The sequence below is a fragment of the Cricetulus griseus genome, chromosome 3 (genome assembly GCF_003668045.3).
Source record: "Cricetulus griseus strain 17A/GY chromosome 3, alternate assembly CriGri-PICRH-1.0, whole genome shotgun sequence".
NCBI classification, from domain to species: domain Eukaryota; kingdom Metazoa; phylum Chordata; class Mammalia; order Rodentia; family Cricetidae; genus Cricetulus; species Cricetulus griseus.
Window position 1 is genome coordinate 235395652 of NC_048596.1, and position 17064 is coordinate 235412715.

The window sequence follows — 17064 nt, forward strand, 5'->3', positions numbered from 1 at the left end:
TTGCTCCCTTGATAGCTGCATGGAGTCTCCCCCGTGACACTCTCCCTGCTTTCTTCTTCCCAGCCTTCTCCTAGTCTGTTAACCCTGCCTATACTTCCTGCCTGGCTACATCTTGCCTGTCCATTGGTTTAAACAGTTTTATTCATCAACCAATAAGAGAAACATATATTCACAGCATACAGAGAGACATCCCCCATCATCTCCTCTTTTCTGTCTAAATATAAAGGAAGATTTTAACTTTAACATAGTAAAATTATATATAACAAAACAGTCATCAAGCAAGAATTATAGTTACAGTATTTAGTCTATTTATATTTGGCAAATTAAAGAAAATATTCTATCATCTATTCTATCTTTGTGAGTCTAAAGTTTTATATCTAATTTATCTTTTATCATAACTAAGGAAAACTATAACCAAAACTAAATGTATTCAACTTCATCAAGGACCCCAGAAGGATAATATATAAACTCTAAAATTAACAGAGATATCTCACTGCCTGGACATCCACCCAAAGTTTCTCTGTAACTTGTCCAGCTAGCTCAGTCAGTAGCATGAGACTTTTTTTTTATCTGCAATAGTTTATTTCAAAGATCTGACATTTACAAGTAGAGACACCACATGCTATCAGGCAGTAAGATACTGCAGGAATTGCAGTCCAGGGAGAAAGATCTGGAAGTCCCTTCACAGAAGACAGGCTTGCAGTTCAGGCTTCATGCTTACCTGAGGACCTTTGCTCCCAGTGCAGGAGAGTAGGTAGTTGCTTGCCTCATTTCCTGGAAAAGTTCACCGGGCAAAAGTTTCTGCTTCTTCCTCCACAGCTTCCAGATCAGCAAATTTACCCTACTCCTGGATACTCTCATAGAGGCTCTTGATTTGGGTCTGGAAGAATTTGGCAAGCTCCACTCTTTTCACTTTCAATGTTGGCATCAAAAGCCCATTTTCAATGGAGAATGGCTCTGGGTGGACAAAGATGCTTTTGACCTGTTCAAAGGATTTCAGGCCACCTTCTTTCCCAATTTTCTGCAAGTCTTCTAGAATGGCTTCCTTTACACTTTGGTTTTAGCACAGTTCTTCAAAGGATCCCTTCACCCCAAACTTGGCTGCAAATGAAGAAAGCAAATCAGGGTCAGGAACTACTACTCCTACCAGGAACTAAGCTCTCCCCATGGATAAAAACTTGCAATACTGGTCTGCTCCTGTTGTAAACATTTTCTATCTTCTCTGGAGCAATGTATTCTCCTTGTGCCAACTTGAAGATATTCTTCTTCCAGTCAATGATCTTCAGAGTTCCATTTGGAAGCCAGCCACCAATGTCTCCAGTGTGAAGCCAGCCATCCTTGTCCAGTGCTTCCTGTGTCTTCTCTGGGTCCTTAAGGTAGCCTTGGAACACATTGTTGCCTTTGATGAAGATCTCACCTTTGTTGTTTACTGAGAAGTAGTTAATGTCAGCCACATCTTCCAGCTTCACAAAATTGCAAGCCACTGGAGTCCCAACATGTCCTGCTGTCCAATCCCGGGTGACATGATTGCACATCCAGCTGTGCATTCTGTTTGGCCATAAGCTTCAAACACCACACACCCCAATGCAGCCCAGAAGAATGTCAAGACTGGAGTAGAGATGGGGGTGGCTCCAGTGATTATCACGTGCGTGACCCTTCCCACCCAGGCTGTTTTGGATCTTCGAAAAGACGAGCTTGTCCCACAAACTGTCCTTTCGAATGATGCCATTTTTCACTTCATTGAATTTACTCATGATGGTCAGGCTCAATAAGAACTTCTTCAAGGGTGTCTTGGCTTCATTTTGTACCTTATCATAGACCCTGTTAAGGAGTCAAGGCATCGTGAGAAACACCGTGGGTTTCAAAACCTTCATGCAGTCAGGTAGCAACCAAATATCTCCTTGGAAGAACCCAACTTTGCCTCCACAGGAAAATATGACAGCCTGAACAACCCTCTCAAACATATGGGCCACGGGAAGATAGGATATGGTCACATCCTCAGGGGTGGGATGGAAGATAGGCTCCAGCAATCTGAGGAGAGCAGCCATGTTTGAAACAACATTCTGATAGGTTATCATAGCTCCTTTGGGGTCACCTGTAGTTCCACTGGTGAAGCAGACGGCACTTAGGTTTTCTGGCTTTGGAGGCACTGGCTTTTTGAAGTTCTCTTTGCCTAGATTCTCAGCATCATACAGGAAAAATATCTCAATCCCACTCTTCTCTCCTCTTTCCGTCAGTTCAGCATCAAAGGGATCCATGATGATGACTGTCTTCAGGCCTGGCATAAGGCCCTTTTCTACATTTTCTATTAGCATTGTTGCTTTTTGGTGTGTATCACAAATGACCACAGGGATATCAGCCTTGTTGATAATGTATATGATGGTTTCTGCTCCCCAAGTGTTATACAGGGGCACAGCTACCATGGAATATGTGTAACAGGCCAACTCAGAGATGACCCACTCTGGCCTATTTTGAGCAAAGATGCCAAAAATTGGTCCTGAGATGGCTTGTATCCTATGTGCAAAAGACAGGAGCCCAGGTACTCTGCTCCATCAGACACCTGTTTGTAGGATATTCATCTGTAGGGCTGGTTTGGCTTTCTGTATCCCAGGCATGGTCCATTGTATTTCCAGGTAACAGTCCATCACTGAGAGAAGTCAGGGCAGGAACTCAAACAGGGTAGGAACCTAGAGGCAGGAGCTGATGCAGAGGCCATGGAGGGTGCTGCTTATTGGCTTCCTTCGCATGAGACTCTTAATCTCAGGGTAGTAGGCTCAGGACCCACGTTGGGTGACAAAATGTAAATGAAGCTCTTAATTGGTCTAATTAATAAAAACCTGGAGTCAGATATAGAGAAAAATGCTGAGAGATCAGAGAGAAGAAGGAGCAAGCCACACCTTATCTCCTTAGCGTCTCAGCAGACCAGAGAGCGAGTTCCTGTTTCTCCCTGCTTATATCCTCTTTCTGCCCAGCCATCTCACTTCCTGTCTATCCATACAGACCTCCAGATCTCTATGGTTAGCTAGTGGAACACTCTATTCTCTGACCTTCAGACAGGCTTTATTTGTACAAGCAAGATATAACCACAGAATTCTTGGAAGAGAGAGGCAGGACTCACCAGTTAGACTCAGATGTACAATACTGAGTACGGGTAAGGAGCCATGCGGCAGAATGCAGATTAATTTAAGTTTTAAGAATTAGTTGAGAACACGCATAGTCTAAGGCAATGCTTTCATATATAATAATAAGTCTTAGTGTCATTATTTGGGAGCTGATGGTCCAACTGCAAGTTATATATCACAACGACCTGTAATTCCAGCTCCAATGTATTCAACACACTCTTCTCGATTCAGACAGCACTGTATTCACATGAAGATACCATAACCCCCAAGCCCATTCATATACACATACACACAATTTAAAATAATAAAAATAAATCTTTTTCAAAAAATGAATCTGGTAGTCTGTTTTTTAAACTGATTGTGAGCACAGACTCATACATGCCATGATGCATATATAGAGGTCAGAAAAGAACCTCAGATATAGGTTATCTCCTGCCACATCCCATCTTATCAAAGGAGTTTTGGAATTACAAGTGGACATTTATGTCAAACTTTGTATGCATTGTGGGCATTGAACTTGGGTCCTCACACTTGTGTGGCAAATGCTTTAGTCAGTAATTGGCCATCTCCCCAATCCAAGCAGTCACTTATCTTCATAGTGCTAACAAAGATTTGCCAAGGAATTAATAGATATCTTCTTGCTCTTGTTTGCATGAGATCTAACATTCTTGTTTCTATAGACACACTCTCTTCAACACCACTAAAGAACATGGATCTATTTTATCTACTTGATGATCTGTTTTTATTTGTGATTTAGGAAGCCATGAAATGTAGTTTATGAATAGTAATATAGGTTTTTAAAATCTAGGCTAGAAAAAAATCAAAGATCAAAAGTGTCAACTATCTGTTATGAGGAATTTGTTCATCCATGACATGATAAACAAAAATAATATATAAAAACTAAATGTAAAGTATAACTCAATAACAAACATTTCAAATCCCACAACTCCTGAATGACAAAACACACTCAGTCAAATACAGTATCACTCCTAAGGTCTATGCCCACTTCTGTGTATTTACCAAATTGGTTTGAAATCATGCACCATTTCTTATGGTTTGACAGAAATGTCTACCTACAATATATCTTTATCCCCCAGAACCTTGCACAGTAGTATAAACACATTTCTGGAACCTCATTTGTCATAGAAATTTAATAAATATTTGTCAAACAAAACAAAAATGAAAAAGTGGCAAAGACTTCAGAAAGGAGAATGACATAGAACACAAATTCTGATGACATGTGGCTTTTACTCTGGCCCTGTTACTCTGGGGTCAACACTTATTTTCTCTGTTGGAAAACCAAATCATGATGGCAACTGCTATATATTACCATGTCAAGAAGATTTAAAAAATAATAATATTGGATAGAATCAAATGAGATAGCATTATCTTAAACCCAGGGTCTGGAGAGATGGCATGGTAGATAAGATTGATGGCTGTTCCTGCAGATGACCAAAGTTATGTTCCCAGAACCGACATCGGGTGACTCACTGGGTGCCTAGCTCTAGCGCCAAAGGATCCTATTCTTTTTCTGAACTTCATGGGCAACTACACATTAGTGTACATACTAACATGCAGACACATACACATATAAATAAATAAAATGTATATGTAAGATTTCAAAGTTTTATATTCTATACATTTTCCTGTAGCTGAAATGATGATTAAAGCCACAAACAGGGCCTGTGAAATTGCTTGGTGGGTAGAGTTGCTCATCATCAAGTCTCATGACCTGAGCTAAGTTTCTGGGGCTTACATGGTAGAAGGAGAGAACTCATAGCTCCAAGTTGTCCTCTGACCTCAGCATATACACTGTGGCATGCACATTAACTCACATTCACACAAATAAAAACAAAGTCACAAGCAGTCATTTCTAATAATAAACAATGAGAAAATAACAAAGGCATCCACACAAGTACTTTTGACATCTGAAAAAGAAACATTGAATTAACATTTACCTAGCAGGATGAACCAAGGATCTGGGCCTTCTAGAATCAATTGTAATCACCTTCAGATCATCGTTTTTATATCTGAATGATGTACACATTTCAAAAACTTCCTTTTATGTCCACAATTGACCTTTCAAGAATATCAGCTATCAAAATTATGGAAGGTAGTCAAGTTCCAGAATGAATGAGCCCTGACACCACAGCTCAACTGGCAAAGAACTCTGAGTTCTCTTGAATTCCCCAACACACAACCATTCAGGAACTGAAAGACAAAAATCTCATGGAAGGAATTGAGATTAGGTCTCTATATAAAGATTGCTACCTAGTCAGTAAAAACCACTAAGGAAAAGAAAGAAAAGTTATTTGCCCAGATGAAAAGAGAATATCTAAATAGAGAAGCAACAAATGAAAGACTGGATAAAAATAATCTCCACTGAAATTTTTAACAAAATTTTGGTTATAAATGAAGTCCTAACATATTTCAAGTAATTAATATCCAATAAACTATTTCATCTAGTCAAAGATATTCCATTTAGAAATGTGCACAAAGATGAAATGAAATCAGAAACAAATGATAAAATTCAGAACCATTTAGCTCAGTGTCATATATATCAAAGAAAAAGTGAGGATGCCAATCAAGATGTATTTTTTTGGTCACAAAAATTGAATGTGTATATATAAAGCTTGAAAGTTAGCCTAATTTTGGCCTTACTGACATTATAATGTATAAGGTCTTAGATGGACCTCATAATAGTATATTGTAATATATTAATTCTTTTCAGCTCTAGCAGGGCGTGAGAACATGTTATGGTGTGTGCATGGAGGTCAAAGAACAACTAGATATGCTGCCCTTGCCTTCTACCTTGTTTGATGTAATCGCTCATTTGCCACTGTATGTACCAATTCATCCAAGAGCTTCCAGGGATTCTTCTGAGTCTCTCATCTCATTGCAGAAGTGCTGAGATTACAAATGCATGGTACTGTGTCTGGCTTTATGTGGGTTCAAAGATTTAAACTCAAGTTCTCATGATTGCATGGTAAGTGTTTTACCCACTGAGCCATCTGCCCTACCCAATATTTTCTGCTTAAGTTTCAGTATTATTTATAAGCAGGCCATTCGTGGGAAAATATGTGAATCTAAAAGCTTATTTAGAAAACACAATATGAAAATATATCATTCTATGTTCACTAAGCTCATGATACACATAGGTATTCAATAACCATCAGGTACTTTGATAAAATGTGACACAGTATCAAGGCAATGAGCAAAGTTTACAATTACTATCATTTGTTCTTTTATCAATGACAATAGGTGGAGTCCACCACAGAAATTCCAGAGTCACCTTTATTTTTTCATTTGACAAGTAATGGAATCTGTCAACCAGGAAAAAGAAGATATTAATGATGTAGGTGACCCCCTGGAAATAACCCAAGAGCCCCCAGTGCTGCTGTGCTCTCTATCACTTCTTCCAGAATCCAAAGTGAATACTAGGCAGAGCTGATTTTGAGCTGGGGGGAGGGGCTCTTCCCACTACAATGGAACAGGAGTGTGGTGGTTTTCAAGAACATTAAGAATAAAATTGCACATAATACTGCACATAAAACTGCAATAAGCTTCTGTGTGCACATCTAGGGACTCAAGAGCATCTCTACACACCCATGTCCTTTGTGCTGTTATTCAGACAATCCGATTGGAAGCACAACAAGGATCCTTCCGCAGATTTATGGATCAATACATAAGGTACACATACAATGGGTCACTTCAGTGTTGAGAGGAATTTCAGAATTACAGCATCAGACAGTGCAGATCAAGCTTGAGGATATTCTGTTCTGTTACACTTACCAGAGCAGCTAGAGCTGTCACATTCACCAGGACAGAAGACAGAACTGGTGGCTGATGAGGATGGGGATAGTGAGGGAGTAGTCATTTTTATGGGTTCAGATCAGCTTTGCAAGATGAAGAGTCCCAGAGATGAATGCCACTGAGCTGTTCTCTTGAAGTGTTTAAAATGGGAACCAGTGAGACAGCTCAGCAGATAAAGGCACTTTCTGTCAAGTCCGATGACCTGAGTTTGAGTCCTAGATCCACGTGGTGGAAGGAGAGAACTGATTTCTGAACTTCTGCAAGTTGTCCTCACAAGTCATCTCTCTCTCTCTCTCTCTCTCTCTCTCTCTCTCTCTCTCTCTCTCTCTCTCTCTCTCTCTCTCATATACACACAGAATATAAATGAATATACATTACATGCATTAAAAATTATAAAGAACTGTTTTAAGAGGGCAATTTTATATGCTTGAGAGGTTTTAACACAAAGCTCTTCCCTCTTCAAAGCACATGACCTGTACATCCTCCACCTGTAGCAACTAGACTTTTTTTTCTCCAGGCTAAGGAGAAGATCAGGTTCTACTGAATTTAATGAGAATGATGTTTTCCTGTCTCCTAGACTTGCCCTCCATTTTTTAAAGCAAAAACATGTTTTCATGAACATACAATGACAAAAGTAATGTGGCAGGGACATTGATTTGAAAACCCCTAAGAACTAAGCATCTGAGTGTTTGTTCCTAAATATGACTCAACTATAGGCTGTCTCCATGAGTAACAGTAACCAGCACTGGACTGTTAAACTTATTTACTCCACTAAACCAGGTACTCACAGCCCTACTTACAGGTAAGGCTTCCTTATGGCGGAAACATTCCTAGTGTCCACAGAGTGAGTTCTCACTAGAGATTATCCTTTACACAGTCACTTGTCACTACTCAAATTTAGAACTGAGCTTGTGATATTTTAAAGAAAGAAATTGCTTTATGCATTATAAATGTGCATGGGGCAGCATCCTCTTCTAAAACAAGGGAAGGAAATGTTTCTAAGTATGGTTGCCTTTCTAATGCTGATTTTGACTTTTGACTTTCCCAAAACTTGAGAATGAGTTCCGAATTATGCAGATGCAATTTAAGCATCTCTGACTAACCTATTCTATGAGGGAAAATGCTCTACATCCCTGACTAAATTCCTCCAGAGCACAAGTTCAGTGTTCATTAATTAATCGAGGACCTCAAATATTTACAGAGCTCTTAGAAAACTGTAGGCATTGTTGCACATGCTGGGGTCTCAAGTGTGAGCAAAACCAAGCCCTGCTTGACCGGAAATTACATTCTAATCTTGAACAAGCCACACACCTGGGAGAGATTTATAAAGACGAGATGTACTGTGATAGCATCCTCACATCTTAGTAGTTAGAACTTCCTCAAAGAGAGATACTTGGAATTGTGGGATATTCCATCATCCACAATGCAAACTGTTCCTACACTGCAAACTATCTTCTTCTTGCCCTACTACATCTCTTGAAATATGAAGTGACAAGAATAAGTACAGAACACATGTTTCTGTACATATCCCTTCAGATAGCATCTCAAGGAACATAGACCCTCCTAGCTGCCTAGTGAAGAATGGTACCCCCCCCCCACACACACACACCTCACTTTGATGCAGGCTCTTTTCTGTGTATAAAGACAGTCAACTCTACCATTCCCTTTCATGTGGTTCTAGCATCTAGATTTCTGTCTGCTGGGATTTCCCAGTCTGTAGAATCCATGCTTGATGGCACATGATCAGTTCTTCAAGAAGTCTGGCATACATTGTGTTATTTGTCCCTCTCTATGTCTTGTCTATGAAGGGTTCTTATGAGAAAAAAAATCATCACTGAAGAAAGTATTCTCTATGATGGTAAATTCATAAAAAAAGACTTGGCTATAAATGGCCAAAGAGCCACTTCCAGTATTACAGTGTGTCACTTTACCAGTACAACTCATTAGTATACGTCTGAGGACACAACTCAGTGGGTAGGGTGCTCGCCTAGAATGCACAAGGCACTGGGTTATAACCTAGCACCTCATAAACTAGGGATCGTGGAGCAAGCCTGTAAGCCCAGCACTCAGGAGGTGATCATCCTACAGATCAGGACTTTATGATCTTTCTTGGTGTCTTAGTTAGGATTTCTATTGCTGTGACTAAAACACAGTGACCAAAAAGCAAGTTGGTGAGGAAAGGGTTTATCAGGCTTATACTTCAGCATTGCTGTTCATCACTGAAGGAAGTCAGGACAGGAACTCAAACACAGCTGGATCCTGCAAGCATGAGCTAATGCAGAGGCCATGGTGGGGTGGTGCTTACTGGCTTTCTCAGCCCACTTTACAGAACCCAGGACCCACAGCCCAGGGATGGCACCACCCACCATGGGCTGGACCCTCCTGCATTGATCACTAATTGAGAAAATGCCCTACAGCTGGATCTCTTTGAGGCATTTCCTCAACTTCCGGCTCCTTCTCTGATGACTCCAACATACATCAAGTTGACACACAAAACCAGCCAGTACGCTTGGCTAAATAGTGAGTTTGAGCACATCCTGTGCTTCAAAAGACTATGACAAAATAATTCACATCTACACCTCTGTGTGCCCATTTAAGAAACATAGTAAAGTTATCTCTGAGTGACCTTAATTGTCCTTCAAATTTCATAGGTTGGAAAGTCTATCCATGAAGTGGTAGTACTGACAGACAGGCCCTTTAAGAGGAGGAGCCTGGTGACAGGATTAAAGCTGCTTACTAGAAATGTTTCTCCCAACAATGCATTTTATCTTTCAAGGCACAAAATGCTCTTTCTTGCTGGTAGACTGAAAATCACTGTTTGGAGATTAAAGTTATGAACAGATTTAGAGGGCCAGTGTGCTTCTCACAACAGAACATATTTCCCTCGAAGCTGAGGCTTTAGTTATGAGTTTCTCTTCCTTCCCAAAATGAGGCTCCTGTTTCTTCAGACCATTTGAGTAAAATGAATAGGAGACCACTGCTTTTTTTTTTTTTTTTTTTTTTTTTTTTGGTTTTTCAAGACAGGGTTTCTCTGTGTAGCTTTGGAGCCTATCCTGGCACTAGCTTTGGACACCAGGCTGGCCTCGAACTCGCAGAGATCTGTCTGCCTCTGCCTCCTGAGTGCTGAGATTAAAGGCTTGTGCCACCAACACCTGGCCCCAACTGCTTTTTTATGGCTACTGTAAACCTCCCTTCACTGCAGCAGCTGTCACAACAGGTCTGGAAGCTCTGTTCTGTAAGCACAGATAAGAGGAGGTTAGAACTATAAGCTGAACTAGACAGCACTGAAAGACGCTTGCTATCATTGGATACGGTTTTAATACACCTGCTGCCATTGGATATGGTTTGTCCTTGAAGGTCATGAGTTGAAAACTCCTTCCCTAATGTGGTGATGCTATCAAGGTGTGAACCCTTTAAGAGACAAGTCCTACTGGAAGATAACTAGGTCATTGATTAGCAGGGTTGCAAGGTCGAATAGGAATAGAGTGGCGTGGAGGAGTACAGTTCATGTCCCACCAAAACAGGGAATAACCCAAGCTGACGACCAGTGGCATTACAAGATGGTTCTGGGAGGAAGCTATGGAGACAAGCTTTCCAAGTGTTTACTAAGAAAAAACAATTGACTGCCCAAACTCACACCAGATGAGGTCATCACACTAACAGACCATGCCCAAGAAGGAATAGGACACTAGATACATTATAGGAATACCTTTAAAATTATAGGGTAACACTTTTCCCACCCTGCAGTTTTTTACTTTAAGAGGGCTTTACTGTTAAACAATAAACGAGATCCAGCTCGACTTGACTCCCTGTTGTATCTTGTTGTCTCCAGGTTCCAGGGAGGCTGTGGGAAGGGAAGGGGTGAACAGCACACTCTACCCTCTCTAACGTCAATCCAGGGGGCCCCTAGAGACGCCAAAAGAGTGGGTCTAAGACAGTAGGTTGTTATGAAAGAGGCCTGCCCCTCCCTGGAATCTTGCTTCCTTGGTCCTTCCACGTGTGGTTTTCTGGTCTTTTTCCATATGTCTATCATGTTGTGAACACCCAACTGGCCTTTGACAGACACTGACACCACAACCACTAGAATCATGGGCCAAGTAAATTCATCTTCTTTATATTGCTTGGAGTCAAATATTTTGTTATAGCAGCACAAAACAGACTAAAGTAGTGATTTTTACATTAAGAATTCTACTTTCTTTCAAATTTTAAGAATTAAATGTGGAGGGTGACAAGAGAGCAGGTGGTAAAGACACCTGCCAAGCCCAAAGACAAAGTTCAATTCTCAAAGCCCACATAATTAAAGAACCAACTCTTTTACACACACACACACACACACACACCCCACTAAACAACTTTTTTTTTAAACAATAAAATTTGGGAATTTTCAAAGCAAGGTCCAGCACACCCAGATGAATCATCTATTGGGCTAGAAGCTGCTTGGATTCTTTTAGAGATACAGGAAATGCATGACTAAACCAGGGGGGTACATGCCTATAATCCACACTACTCAGAGGCTGAGGCAGGAGGATCACAAGCTCAAGGTCTGCCTACATTACAGAGTGAATTCAAGGCCAACCTAATAATTTACTGAGACTCTGTCTCTAAATGGGATCTGAGGGTGGTTCATAGGTACTGTTGGGAGGCCTTTCTGAATTGTCAGAGGTTGCAGTCTAGCATGGCCTAGAAGCTTTTGCCAAAGCTCAGTAACATGGGATTCCCTCCCCCCAAAATGGAAATTTCTTGCTCTCTGACTGCCCTTACCCAGAGAATGTCCAGGAGACTGACCTTATCTGAAAGCTGTCTCTAAGCCTAGATGCCTGATTTATCTTTAGCATGACCCTTGGCACAATTCCTTCCTAGAAACCTCCCTTGCTGTATTATATGGTAACTAAGACTTATGCTAGGAGCTTTGTTGTAGGACTTGCTGTCACATATGAAACCTTATGATAGGAGCATGCCAATTAATACAAATTAAGGTTTGTCCCAGGCTCCCCAATCCCATATATTTTCTATACTCTGGAATAAAGCTGACCTGATTCACTGAAGTCACATCCTGGAGGGCTGTGTCAATTGTACCCACAGCTGTCCAAATTCTGTTCTCCACTTTTGCCCCCTACACCCTCCTGGACCAGTGCACCAACAATCTGGAGGAAGAAGAAGAACCACTGGGAAAGTATCACCTAACTTGTACAAGGTCCTAGGTTTATTCCCTATAGTAGGTAATTACCAATACGGAGTCAGGTAGAAATATAAGGGTATTTAATAGGGAAAAGCCTTACTTACAGAGCGAACCAGCCAGCCGGTGGTAGTCTGTACAGCAAGAAGCAAAGAGAAACCGAAACCGAAAACGCAGTCCCCCTACTCACTCTGACCACGCCCTCACAAGCCCTCAGGTACTCCTGTAGCCAGCCCCTAAGAAGGCGTGGCTACAGCTTCCCCTACAATTCCCCTTTTAGTCTAAAAGAGGATTAAAACTTAACAGTATAAAGGTAAAATATAAGAAGATAACTATCTATTTTAACTAAACCCTAAAGTCATAAACAATAGGAAGCTATTCCTAACTAGGTATATACACTATCCTAAGTGACAACAATGGGGGAAGGGGGTGTAGCATTCTCCAAGTTATTTCCTGTTGAAATGGGACGATGATAGTCATGTGGGGTCCTGTAGAAAGAAAATGTTAGTATCCAGTCCATGTTAGATGGGATTCACTTGATTGAAGGTCTCGCTTGAAATCCTCAACTTGATTGAAGTCACTACCCGAACCTCTGGCCGGAGTGTCAGTTGAAATGGAGCAAGTTGGATCCAGTGCAGTTGAGGAGATGTGGCCCATTTTCTTTCCAGGGTGTCCAGGGATTGCTGTCAGGCAGGTCTTCATTGGCTGTGTGGGACTCAAACATAAACAGTTAGCAGAGAAATGTTTGCTTGTGTATGTACACATGCTAGGGAATGCAACCATGAGAGCATAACAATTATGAAAGGGTGTACACCTTGAGAGAAAGATCCAAGAAAAGACAAAGACAGTCCGCGTGGCTACAGCTTCCCCTACAATTCCCCACACTGAAAAATGAATGAACAAATTAGTGAATGCTCAAATGTATAAATGAATGAAATGAATGAACACTCTCTCAAAGGTTAGACTAAGGGCTGAGCATATCCAAACTTACTGATTTAGTTTTTAAAATTCTGAGGCCTCTTACTGGCCTCTGCATGCAATGTGTGTGTACGCACAGATTAATGAACCCACAAATACATGCGCAGCAATGAATTCATCACACCACACACATGTGTGCCTATACCATACTACCACACATGAGCATATATATACATGTGCCACATAAAACACACATCTGTGCACATATACATGCATATATCATACCACACGCACACACACACACACACACACACACACACACACACAAATAACAATGTAAATAAGTTCTAGTTGAGGCAAAAAAAATGGGAAGGGATTACAGGCTGCTAATAGCAATGTGGCCTTTAAAAAGGTTCTGAAAGGTGACAGGATTTTTACTACAAGTGGCTTTTTCACACATGGAAAAGCATGGCAGCCGCAATTGCTACTGAGGTGGCTAGGTACATAAATATTTTATATATCTGTCTGTTGTTTACTGAAAGCAGTGTGCAAAGCTGGCAGCCTGGCTCAAAGGTGCAAATAGACCAGGGGTTTTTTACTCCACCCCAGATAACAAGGTAGAAAGATTTCTTGTAGAAAGATTTCTTGTAGAGAAAACAAACAAAAGGAAAATCCAAAGCAACTGTACATACATTCTCTCTCTCTCTCTCTCTCTCTCTCTCTCTCTCTCTCTCTCTCTCTCTCTCTCCCCATCCATCCTTCCCTCCCTCTCCCCTCTCTCTTATAGAACTGAAAAGGAATTTTGAGAGAAACACCTACAGAACTTTGGCAATGAGATGCTGGAGAAAGATGAGCCCAGCCTAACACAGAATGCTGACTTGCAAACGGATGAATTAATCATAAGGCTTTGACTTTGGCCAGACACAGAGACTACCCATCTTCAAGCCCAAAGCACATTTCACATTCCTCCTTGAAGGTTGCATTCACACTTGACCAACTTTTCAGGAATCTTTGTCCCAGGTCAGAATCAGTGGCTTCATCTTTGTGCTTCCACAGCACAGCCCCCTCTGCAGCAACTCCCACACTGTACCGTGCTAAAAGTTCTGAGCCTGTTTGCCTGCTTAAGCTCAATGACTCTTTTAAGACCCTGTAGTTGTCCCAACCTACGGGACAGCAACCTAGAGCAAGAAGTCCAGGGAGGGGAATGGAGACAAGAGATGCAAGAGAATGACCACAAGACAGATTCTGATCAAGTGGCAAATTTTATTTTTTCCAGGCTAGCTTATATAGTCAGTAGTATGGGGTAAAGGGGAGGGGGAGAAGAGGCCAAGAGCCATGTGTTAGTTCAAGCAGGATGTTAGAAAACTGTAGGAGGAGGATATTAGCAGGGTAAAAAGTTCATGGGTGGTGGGGAGGGAGGGTTACCTAGGTAAGTGGGCCTGTGGTGGGAACAAAGGATTGACAGCTGGGTCATGTTGTTCCTTCTGGGTGCTCATGCTTCTAGAAGCCATTTATAATCAAAAGACAGTTCTATAACCCTGTGGCTTCCAAGTTTGGCCTAAAGGTTCATGCCAAGCTGTATGGCTCCCAACAAGACCCCTTTCCTAGCGAGACATAAACAATATTTACCCTCTCCTCAGCAGTTCCCAGTGACAAACCAGTAGTCAATTGCACTAACATCCTCCCTTGTGGAACCAATGAGTTTTTTTGGGCTTACTTACAGAGCATGACCATAGTGTCCAAAACACAGAATTGGGGACCCTAAAGCAGCTGCACCAGGCATAGATTATGTGTCTCCATGGCTACACAGACAGAGCCTGTCTAGGTTAACTTTCCCCAGTCTGTAAAATCTAGCACTTCCTGAGATTCCCCAAGGCCTTGTGCAATTAGGACAAAAATGCACACAAACTGCGGGGAGGAATGGGTGGAATCTAGGGTGAAGGTTCAATGAGCCTCTACCCCTACCTTGCATAAGAGAATATCAACAAGTCTGGCAACCAGGAAAACCTCATCTGTTAAAGATGAGGACTATTTTGTTTGGAGGACTGTGTTCTACAACAGTATTTAAACTATGAGCTTCTACGGTATTAGAGTCCATCCAAAAATTTTACATGAGATATAATGTCAGACATATGACAAATAGCTAATAAATGCCCAGGGATACACCTGCTGCTTGGCTGCACTGCTGCCACGCCAAGAATCAGTGGAGACCAACCAGAAAGTAGGCCTGAAGTTTCAGTTTATCCTGGGGCAACACCAGACTCTAGGAGAGACCACAAGCTGGGACCACCTGGCACCACCCAGAAATGGACCATACAAAGGGAAAGTACCTAACATTCCAAAGGAAATTCCTAAAGTTTCAACCACTGTAGCTAGGATCACCTGATGTCCCTTAGCCTAACACACACCCATCTCCTTTTACCCCTAGACAATGTCAGCCAATCAGGGATCCTAAACCTTAAAAATCCCTCAGCCCAACCTCTGCTATGATAAAAACTCTACCTGACCTGGCCTGGGTTCTCTCTGATCTCAAACACTGCATCAGACAAATAGAAAGTTCAAGCTCAAGCTTAAATAAAGGCTCTTTGCTTTTGCAAACAAGTGTGTACTCCATGGTAGTTTTTGGGTGACCCTGAGTTCTGGGCATTGAAGGGACCAGCCCTCCATTTTGGCAGCCATGATAGGCTAACACATGCTTGCCTGACCTTGCTGGGCATGCCTTGGTCACTAGGAGGTCAGATGCCCACCTTGTGGCAAGGAACCAATCAGAAGTTAGCTAGCCGCACTATGCTTTACGGCTCTGGGTGTGCTTTATGGACAAGTGCACAACAGTGACTTGCAGAGCATAGCAACTGCCCTGGGGGGGGGGACTGTGGACCATAACAATCAGTTGACCAATCAATACAGGGCATCTAAGCCTGGAGGCACACCAATCCTGAGACTGTGCATACCCCTAGACACTCCCCTTATGCTGCCTTATAAGATCCCTGTCTTGTGGTTTCTCAGGGTCTTTCCTCAGCCATCCACCATAGTGGATGGATGAAAGGCCCAAGCTAAAGGTGTTACCTCATTAAACAACTGCAATAAAAGACTCATTACTTTTGTATCAAAATGGGCCTCTTGGTGATTTGGGGGCTCAGAATTTGGGCACAACAGGCTTAACAAAGCAATTTTTAGAAGACTACATTAAACACGTGAACAGGAAAGGAAGGAAAGTTCTTGACTCTACTGTCTATGGGCCCATCCAAACTTCTTTCTAGTAATGTCTGTCTCTATTTTCTAGCTCTAACTGTAGTCTCCATCCTCTTTCCTCTGTTTATAAGTAAAATTAAGCCTCTTCAAATTGTAAAAGCTTCGCAATTAGGAAATGTACCCTCACCATATACTGGCTATATTCCCTATCCACCATATCTCAGATTGTGTTTTCTAGGATCAGAACTTAAGATGAAAATTGGTATGTAGAAGATTTGGAGGAGCTGTTCTCAAAAGAACCTAGAAAAGAGACAATACAAAGTATGAGAAGAAAAAACACTGAGCAAAGACATGTTATCATAAATATAACTGCTGGGCTTGAGAGATAGTTCAGGAGTTAAGAGCACTTGTTGTCCTTTTGACAACTGTACTACCTATATCTGCAAGTACGGAGATGCTTATAACTCCCAGGGTATCGACACCATTTTCTGGCCTCTGAGGGCATGTGTGCGTACGTGCACACACGTGCACATGTGCATACGGGCACACACGTGCACATGTGCGCGCGCGCGCGCGCGCACACACACACACACACACACACACACACACACACACACACAGAGAGAGAGAGAGAGAGAGAGAGAGAGAGAGAGAGAGAGAGAAAGTCATGCATACATTGACCCCATGCCCAAATATGTATGTCTCCTCTGGTTTAGGTATTGTGTTTATACAGATCTTTTAAAATGATATACATAATTAAATACAGGTTATATAATCACCTATGATAGTCAGAACTTATAATTCGGTTACTTAGGTTTTCTAGATATACAGAGATGTATTTGA

The 17064-nt window shown here is 41.6% G+C and overlaps 1 pseudogene; it reads right to left on the bottom strand.

Annotated features, from left to right (window-relative positions):
• Positions 1-744: 744 nt before the first annotated feature.
• On the bottom strand, positions 745-2644 carry LOC100774393 (annotated as a pseudogene).
• Positions 2645-17064: the final 14420 nt, after the last annotated feature.